General features: G+C 48.7%; 1 pseudogene; it reads right to left on the bottom strand.

The window, feature by feature from the left end:
* Nucleotides 1-4828, bottom strand: part of LOC108541979 (bromodomain-containing protein 7-like) — a 26177-nt pseudogene extending 21349 nt beyond the window's left edge.
* Between the last annotated feature and the right edge of the window lie 4420 nt (nt 4829-9248).

Below are 9248 nucleotides of genomic sequence, written 5' to 3'. Positions count from 1 at the left end.
AGACTGGAGCTGTCCTATTCGGCCATCTTGCTCCGCCCCTCATTCTGTTTCTTACTTTATTCAGCATCGTGTGCGGGGCTGGGGTAGGAAGGCTGAGTGTAGATCTGGCTCATTGAGTTTCACTTCACTGTATCTTGGCACAGCAACCAGAGGTTCTCTAAGTACTGCCTTAAATGGCAAGATGGAACTGGGGCATCTTGTTAAAGCAATGATACATTCAGAATTGTTGTATAATGTTGGGAAAGCAAGGAGGCTAGTTTGATGGAGCAGATCCATCCATCGTTTTGTGAAAAGCAATGAGTATGCCCAACTGAACAAGTATTCTTGGAAGAATCTTAACTTCCCAGTGATTCTGCATGGCACTGTTGTTAGCTTTCCTGAAGTCCAATTCCAGTACTTAAGGCAAGATTTTAAAAATGAAATTGTAAAAGATTTTAAGTACGATTAAAAAGAAGGATTTCATCTTTGAGAACACAAGCCCTCCTGAGAACTGGTAACTATTGTTCCCACAGCAGTCAAGGCCTTTGACTTTCGCAGAAACAAGAGATGATATGAATGGCTTTGGCAGCAAATGAGATGTAGCACACTTAGCACTGGCATGCAGAACCCACATCTGCACCAATATTCATGGCCACAAGCAGTGGTGTCCTAGCAGGGGTTTCATCCTTAAAACAGCCTTAGTGAGCCAAAAGTTCTTACTAGGCCCAGCTGGAAGAGAGAGGAAGGAAATGTATTCCATCAATTTCCTGACTGGGATATAGTCATTGGATGGAGCTAATCACACCTCCTTCCCTAGTGGGTTCTAGGAAGTTGAGAATTATATGGAAGAAGACAAATGGGAATCAAAATCAGGGTAACCTTCATACTGTTAATGCTGAGCTAGAGAACAAGGTTTTCCTCTCCCTACTCTCCAAATTGAAGGTAACTGGCAGAGTAGGACTGACCTGATGTACTCAGGTGGGTTCAGGTAAAACATCCTTAACCCAGAGCAGAAATCCAACTAGCTCTAGCAGAAATAAGTCCTGCTTGCCTAAGTCCAGGTGGTCCAAGAAGAATAGAGCCGGAGAAGACTGCCTTGCTTCTGTAAGACACCATCGGTAACGTGACCTTTCAGTTTATCTCCTCCTCAGACTACAGAAGGAAGTAACAAAGTGAAGGGAAGGGTAGACATTTCCTCACCAGCACTTTTGAAAGGGCTGAGCTACCGTATGATGTACTTTCCTTTATGAGCCGAAGAAAGAAGGTGGAGAGAGGATGAGAAAGATCCCCCCTGCAAAAGTCTATGAAGCCCATGTGCAAATGTAGCTGGTGACTTAAGACCAGAGTGGGAGGAAACCACACTCCCTCATGCTCCTTAGGAGCAGATGGGTTGGAGTCAAAGAAATAATGATTTGTGACTTATATAGTTACCTTTTTTCTACACATAGACATACGGATAGCTTGGGAATCTTAATACATACTTTGGAAGCCCTACTGAAGGGATTCCCACATGGGAAATCGCCATGCTTCCGTGGGGGCAGGAAATTTTTCACTTCTCACATCCAGTGTGACTCCTTCCATGATGTCCAAATGCTTCGTGGCTCTGGCCATGGAAAACAAAGTGCCCCTTTGTAAGCCTTCAGATACCAACCAGGGGAGAGTGGGGAGACGTCTTTGCCTGGTTGGAACTCCTGCTTGGATCAATGGGGCCCCCTATGTCCAGCAGAAAGAGGTCAGCCCAGTTCTGTTATGAGCTGTCCAGGGGGTAACACACTGTAAACTCCCTTGGGAAGGGTCAGGAATGTGTCCTGGAAGCTCGTCTGAAAATCAGTGACTTTCATTTATGGCCAGGAACTTGTTTCCAGAACTGGAAAGAAAATCTATGGCAGATATCTGCTCCCCCTCTCCCCAGAGATTTCAGGAGAATTTTCCCTGGAGCAGGACTGAAATGAAAGAAGAGGTGATTGCCTAGGCAGCCCAGTCCCCTTGTAGAAATACTCCAGAAATGGCAAATTTCTGAGAAGACAGAAAATAAAATAAAACCGTAGGTAGTAACAGGCTTACAGGCTTTCCTGGGAGGCTGGGGAATAATCCTCGAAGATCCTACTGAGTATTTGAGTGCGTGGAGAGTAACAGGGGTCTAAACTCTAAATACCCAAAAATGTAGGAAAATAAAACCTCAGCATGTGCATTGATAATGAAAAAACCTGCAATTAGCCAGGCATGGCGGGGCATGCCTGTAATCCCAGCTACTCAGGAGGCTGAGGCAGGAGAATTGCTTATACTGGGAGAGGGAGGTTACAGTGAGCCAAGATCATGCCACTGCACTCCAGCCTGGGTGAAAGAGTGAGATTCCATCTCAAAACAAAACAAACAAACAAAAACAATAACAACAAAACTTTCAGATGGCATGAGAGAGAGGAACTACTATGAGCAGGAGTGAAGGAATATGATGGCTAGAGGATGATTAGAGATTGGAGGGTCTGAGTTTTATTTGTTTGTTGGTTTTGTTCTGCTTTTAGATTAAAATGCTCTAAAAGGTTGAAGCTGCAGATAAGAGAAAGGATGGCTCATGGAACGAGGTGCCCAGAGGGGTGGGAGACCATGAGATTCTGAGTGAATGTGAATATGGAAAGATACCCTTAGAGAGGGAAGATGCACCTCTTCCACTGATATGTGAGCTTTCAGGTAAGAACAGAAGGAAATGTAAGTTTGGACCAGAGTAGGGGAGATTAAAGGAGCGCCGTCTCATCGCCATTGCTTTCTCTGGGGAGTACACAGGCGGGCCACTGCCTAGAGTGAACAGAAGAGGAACTGCAGCGGGAGATGGCAGTGACAGTTTAAATAGCCATTGCGGAAGACAGGTGAAGGCCCAGGGAGGCTGGGCCAGGACGGGGACAGGGGACATGGCACAGCATTGACAAGAAGACAGCAGAGCTAATGGTGTGAGTTTGGAGAAGGTGGAGACAAGGACTGAAGTGTCACAGCACACTTTGTGCACGGTGAAGCTTGGGGTCTGAGAAATGCCTTTGAAGGCCTCAGATTTCCTCAGCTTCTTTGCTCCCTGATAGGTTAGGTTTGCCGCCACATGAGAGGGGGCATCACCTTGCAATGGTGACGGCATTCAGAGTGGCACATGCCACTGCAGAGAGCTGGACCCATGGAGACCATTGTGACCTGGAGGCCAGAGTGTTGAGAAACACTGAGTGGCATCTCACAGAAAGCCAGAGGGGAGGACGTGGGGCTGTCAGTCCAACTCCTTAGTTAATAGCCAGGGAAACAGAAGCCCAGGGAGATAAAGACAGTGGCAGAGGAGGAATTCTTTCGTAGCAGATCTTCCATTCCTAATCCAGGATCATTTCCAGGGCTCCCAGGTGGGAAAATGGGGAGGGAGAAATGTGAATATGTGAATCTCCTCTTAGAGTCATTGGCCTCCTAGGGGTGGGCTGTTGGCTGCACTCCTGGGCATTTTGGCACAACTTTCAATGATCCACATCCTTAACTCCTCAGGCAAAGGCTTCTCTTTTCTAGGATTTCAATATGCTGAATGCTGGGACAAACACAGAGGAGGAGCTCCTGAGGATGGGGGCAGTGGTGAGGAAACAGGCCACTGAGACCGTGATGGTGTTTGTAGGCAAAGAAGCTACTTGTATTGCCAACCACACCAGGAGGCTGGGTTAGGAGTTTCAAAACAAGTTTACTGCCAAGAAAAATACACAAAAATTCATAGATTCAGGCTCTGTAACTCTCAGAAGCAACTGTGTCCCATCCCCAGTCATGCCCTATACTGGTTCTGTCTTAGAATTCTATGTGCAAACTGGCCCTGCTACCTATGACACCCCCCAAGGGCCTGGCTTTCATTCATCTCCCTATCCAATCACTATCTGGTCCTCAGGGCAAAGTACAGTATCTATACCCAGAGTCACAGCCTGCAGAGCCTCTGGGAGAAGCCAGCCACAAGGATGCTCTCCCCGGTGACATAGCTGGCATCTGCAGAGCATAGGAAAGACATGGTTATTGCACAGTCCTCTTAACCCCTGCATGCAAAGAGAACAGAACTGAGGCCTCAGCCCGTGCTTTAATGAACCCTGACCTCTGGCCCTGCTGCTCTGAACGTAGGGTCCAGCACCACCTCAAGCCCTGGATCCCACCTCCTAGGCCCCTCAGAAGCCTGGGCTTCATGGAGAGACATGGTGGGGCCCCTCATGCCCTCCAGATCCCGCCTCATGGGCTGTACATCCCCAGACTGTGAGAGGACTGGTTGATAGGTGAGGATACAGTCTCAGAGCCATGTCTCCCCTAGAGAAGACTACCCGCTTCTGCTATCTACAGGGGTTTTTAAAGGAGTTTTGCAGAGCCAGGTTATCTTCAGCCTGAAATAATTCAGAGACTCAGTGCTAGATAGAACTGTGAAGGGCCAGAGAGAGGCTGCCATGGCAGACTCATGCCCTTGTGGGCAGATGGCCCTGCTCAGTGCTAGGTCTGCAGTCCCTCGACTGCTCCCACAGAGGACAGCCCTGGTGCAGATACAGGAAGTGAGAGGCTGCTGGTCTCACGGAGCCATGGCCAGGCTGGGGAAATCAACAAAGTGGTTGGTGAGGGGGCAGCTGGGAGCTGCTGAACCCTCATCATTTGGCTGCAGTCGGTTCTTGATGATTCCTGGCAACAAGCAGGGCACTTGGATACCCTTTGGTGCCAGCTCTATAGCCAAGGGCTTGGTGAGTCCCAGCAGTGCAGTTTGATGGTAGTGTAGGCCTCCAGCATCTACAAAGGAAATGAAATGGATGAGGGGCACTGCGCTGGAGGAGAGGGGGCTCTTCCTAGACCCAGGGCTATGGAGGATGACCATGCCTGCTCTTACACCTGTGCTCACATGTTTTTCCCACTCCACTCCAGGAAATTACCAGTGAACAAAATCCGAGCAGGAGTGGAATGAAACCTGGGCTTAAAGAAAACTCGGGAAGGCAGAGGCTATGTTCACCCATGCTTGGCTCAGAGAGAACTGCTTAGGGTGCAAAGCCAGGGAAATGTACTAAAAAGACCCATGACCAGATTCCTGCTCTACCATGACTAGTCGCCCTTGGGCAAGTCACATAAGATCTCCATGTCTCAATCTCCTCCTCTGCCACATGGAGTTTATCAGTCCTGCTCTGTGATAGTCACAGGAATGTCATGAAGGAACACTGATAGCCTATAGTGCCCCCTCCTGTAAATTTTTTAAAAAACTTTCCTCTGAGCTTATGCAGCCTCACTGGTGCCTTACTTTGTGACAGCAAATAGTAAAGCCACCCTGTTCTTCAGGTGCGTGTAGCCCCAAGACAGGGTACATGTCTTGTCAAGCAGCGCATGGACTGGATTTAAGCTCCCACTTGTTTCTAGACTAGGTGACCTTGTGCAGTGAACAACCTATACAACCACACACAGCAGCCCTGAGTCTGTAGGAACTAAATGAGATAATGGTAATAAGTGTGGTTTTAAATGTGGACAGGACATGCATAGTGTTGTGCACCTGGATTTTACTATCATGCGGGATCAATATTCACCTCTCATATCCTGGCAACCACTCCACTGCCCTATCCCCAAACTCCCCACTAACTGTTTGAGGTGCACAGACAGCAGCAGAGGCAATCAGCGCCATAGGCCTTCCCCTGTGAGAAGAGGACAGCCATGATAAGTGGAAGATGTACATAATTAAGAAGCTATTTGCTTCCAGAAAATGAGTTTCCAAGTGACGAGGAGGCAGAACTGAGGAAGAGGAAAGAAGGGAAAGTAGGAACAGTGCCACGGTCTCTGGGAAGAAGTGACTTCTTTGGGGAAGTTAGAGCTAAGAATGTCCTGACACAAGCTCCCCTGCTCAGATGCCCCAGGACTCCCAGGAACTAGTACCCAGGCAGGGCCAATCAGCATCTGGAGTTCTGGAGAACAGGACCTGGGAACATGGAGCCATCAGTGTGAGGCTGCCACCTGGGGATGGCCACTCCCACAGGAAGAAAATGCATTGAGAGTGGCCTGGGTTGCAAATCTCACTCTGGAGCAGGAGCAGTAATTAGTTGCTGATTTGGACTCAAACAAGTCCAGATGAATGGCAAAAGGTGGACAGTAGCTCCGCCATGAGAGATCCCAGCAGGGGAGGGACTGAAGGAGCTTCTTTTGGCCTCTCTGGAAAGGTTAGGGTCTCATGGCTATACTTCATGGCCCTGTCTCGTCCCTTGCAGCTACCACTGGCCTGCCGTTCTCAGAGGATAGAGCGTGTCAGAGGTGATCGGGGTTCCTCTGTGGGTGTGGAGCCCACCTGCCACATTCTTTCCAAATGTTCCCTTTCACTGTGTTTGTCACATCCTGTGGGACCCAAGGAGCCCGAAGACGTGGTTTAGGAAGTGACAAGACAGCCTGGCATCCAGGGCACACTGCACCCTACTCTCCTTGGGATATTCTACTTCCTGGGCCCCATCCCTAGTGTTGCCTCGGGGTAGCAGAGAGCAAGGCAAAGTCTCCCCAACTCCCATGGAGCCCTCATCCCATCTTCTTCATATGGGGCAGCAGCTGGTTTAGCAGCAGGGCCAGGGCCTTCACATTCCTGCTCTGGATCTGAAGTCAGAACGAGGAGGAGAAGGGGGACTGTGGGTTCAGCCGGCACCTCTGCTCACCTGGAGTCCCGCGGATGAGACTGAGGGGAGGTGCTGAGGGTCTGCGCTGCTGCTCTCTATGTGACGGCCAAGTCATGGAGAAAAACGGTCCTGAGGGATGTGCCCTGCCCCCCAGGAACACTTGGCTTAACAACCACCTCACTGTCATTTGCTGCATAGACTTGCCGCAGGGCACAGCACCCTCCAGAAAAACAGGTCACTGAAAATAATATCAGGGGAGGATGTCAAGAAGGCTGGTGTATTCATTCTGCTTTAATGAGTAGAGGTGAGAATTCACAGGGCATAAACGCCAGCCCTGTGTGGGGCACTGTTTGCAGCAGGTGCTGAAATTTCAGTTTTTTATAAAAGCAAGAGGCTGGCCTGAGCAGAGATGGGCCAGGAAAGCCATGGGCTGTGAGAACCACAGAGAGAAAGTGGGGAAGGTGGAGAGCGGGGAGGGCTGGTCAGCAGAACGAAGCCTCCCTGAGAATGGGATGGCTCATCCAGATCACAGCACCCAGTCTCTGCCAACAGGGCCGGGTTGGGGGAGATGAGGACTGAGCCCTCACCGGGGAGCATGGGGTCTACAGAGGCAGTGGGAGCCCCTGGAATGCGCCTGGATTCTGACTGGGAAGGGGCCTGGGCAGGGGTGTCTTCTCTCAGCTGTGTCTGTGGGCAGGTGAGGTGTCCCTGTGACAGCCCAGAGGGGGCCCATGGGACAGGTGCCAGTGAGTCTAGACTGAGACAGCCTCAGAAACCTGAGCCAGGAGAGAATTGGGAGCAGAACTGGTGGCAGCTCCTCAGATCTGGAGCTTGGTGTGGGACTGAACTGGAGTGACTCCCTCCTAATGAATAGAAAAAGGTGAAAGTGACAGCATGCAACTTTGGGGACTAGGTCAGAAAAAGCACTGAGGCGTCCATCTTGGTTGCTCTCTCTTAAGCTCTCCTCTCTTTCTGTCAGCTCCCTTGCTTTGGAGGAAGTCAGCTACACAGAAACTCAGGCAGGCTATGGAGAGGCCCATGTTGTGAGGAGGAAGGCCTCCTGCCAGTGGCCACTTGAGTGAGCCACCTTGGAAGTGGCTCTTCCAGCCCCAGACAAACCTTCAGAACCTAAAGCCGTGCTTCACATCCTGACTAACCTTATGAGAAACTCTGAGCCCAACCCACCCGGCTAAACCATGCCTGAGTTCCTGCCCCATAAAAACTGTGAGATAATAAATGGTCATTGTCTTAAGTTACTAGATTTTGGGGTGTTTTGTTATAGAGCAATAGACAATGTAATCATGCAAATGTAACTCCCCATATTTCTCCCAAACCTGCTCCATCTGCTGCCTTCCCCTCCTCTGTTGATGGCAGGCAACTCCATCTTTCCAACAGCCCTGACTCAAGACTTTGGAGTCTTGATTCCTATCTTTGTCTCACACCTCACATCCAACCTGTCAGAACATCCTGTTGATTCCATCTTCACTGTACATCAAAATGTAACATTGTCACCATTTCCACTGCTACTACCTAGAGGGGCCACCATGACCTGTCTCCTTGCCTACCTGAAGTCTAACTTCAACATGGGGTCTGAGTGATCCCTTAAACATGTAGGCCAGAGCAGGTGACTCCTTTCCTTAAAGCCCGCAGTGACTCCCATTGCCCTAAAAGTAAAAGCCCAAGTCTTACAATGGCCTATAAGGCTCTAAGTGATCTGTGAAATCCCCTTACCTCTGACCTCACTACTGCTCTCCTCCCGGCCACCCCTGCTTCCTTAATGTTCTTCAAACATGTTGAGCACATTCCAGCCTGAAGCCTTGTGCACAGCTGTTCCCTCTGCTGAAATGTTTTTCTTTCAGATATCTACACACCTATCATCCTTCCCGCCTTCAAGTCTTTGCTTAAATGTCTCCTCTCAGTGAAGCCTGATCTGACCACTCTGTTAACAGTTGCAGTCTATCCCCACTCCTTCCAGCACTCTGAATCCCTCTTATTCTTTTTCTTTTTCTACCCTACTATCACCTTCCTATGTAATTTACTTATTTACTTATTTATAATGTCTATTGTTTATTGTCTGTACCCCCTGCTAGAATGTGAGCTCCAACATGGCACTGATCTCTGTCTTTGGTCTCTGGCATATCTCAAGTGTCTACATCAGTGACTAACACATAGAAGCACTCAGTAATAAGTGTTGAATGAATAAATTAGCAAATCTACATGTTCCTACCTAACAGCTTTATGCAATGGTGCACTTTTAATCTAAAGCTTCCTGTTTCGAAGTTATTCCAAATGCTCTCGAGCACCTAACATTATAGTCCCTGAGAATCTCCACTGACCTTCAGCAAGCAGGAGTGCTAGAAAGTACAGAGAAGAAAGGAAACCATGAACCTTAGATTCAAATGTTCAGATTCAAGGACAGCAAAGGAGCTGCTGGTGATGCAGATGAAATAGATTGTCCCTCTGCAGTGTGAATTAGGTGTATCAGAAAATTACTTATAACGTATTACAGAAGGGGAGGTAAGAAACATGGCTGCATACATCCCTGATCTTCTAATGAATGAACTATAACAGTGCTGGTCAAAATAAACATAATGCGAGCCATATATTTCAACATGAAATCAATATAAAGACATTAATGATATATTTAACCTTTTTTTGAGA

The sequence above is a fragment of the Rhinopithecus bieti genome, unplaced genomic scaffold (genome assembly GCF_001698545.2).
Source record: "Rhinopithecus bieti isolate Rb0 unplaced genomic scaffold, ASM169854v2 scaffold_21742, whole genome shotgun sequence".
Taxonomy (NCBI): Eukaryota; Metazoa; Chordata; class Mammalia; order Primates; family Cercopithecidae; genus Rhinopithecus; species Rhinopithecus bieti.
Note: the sequence above shows the minus strand (reverse complement) of the source record. Positions and strands in the feature narration are given on the sequence as shown.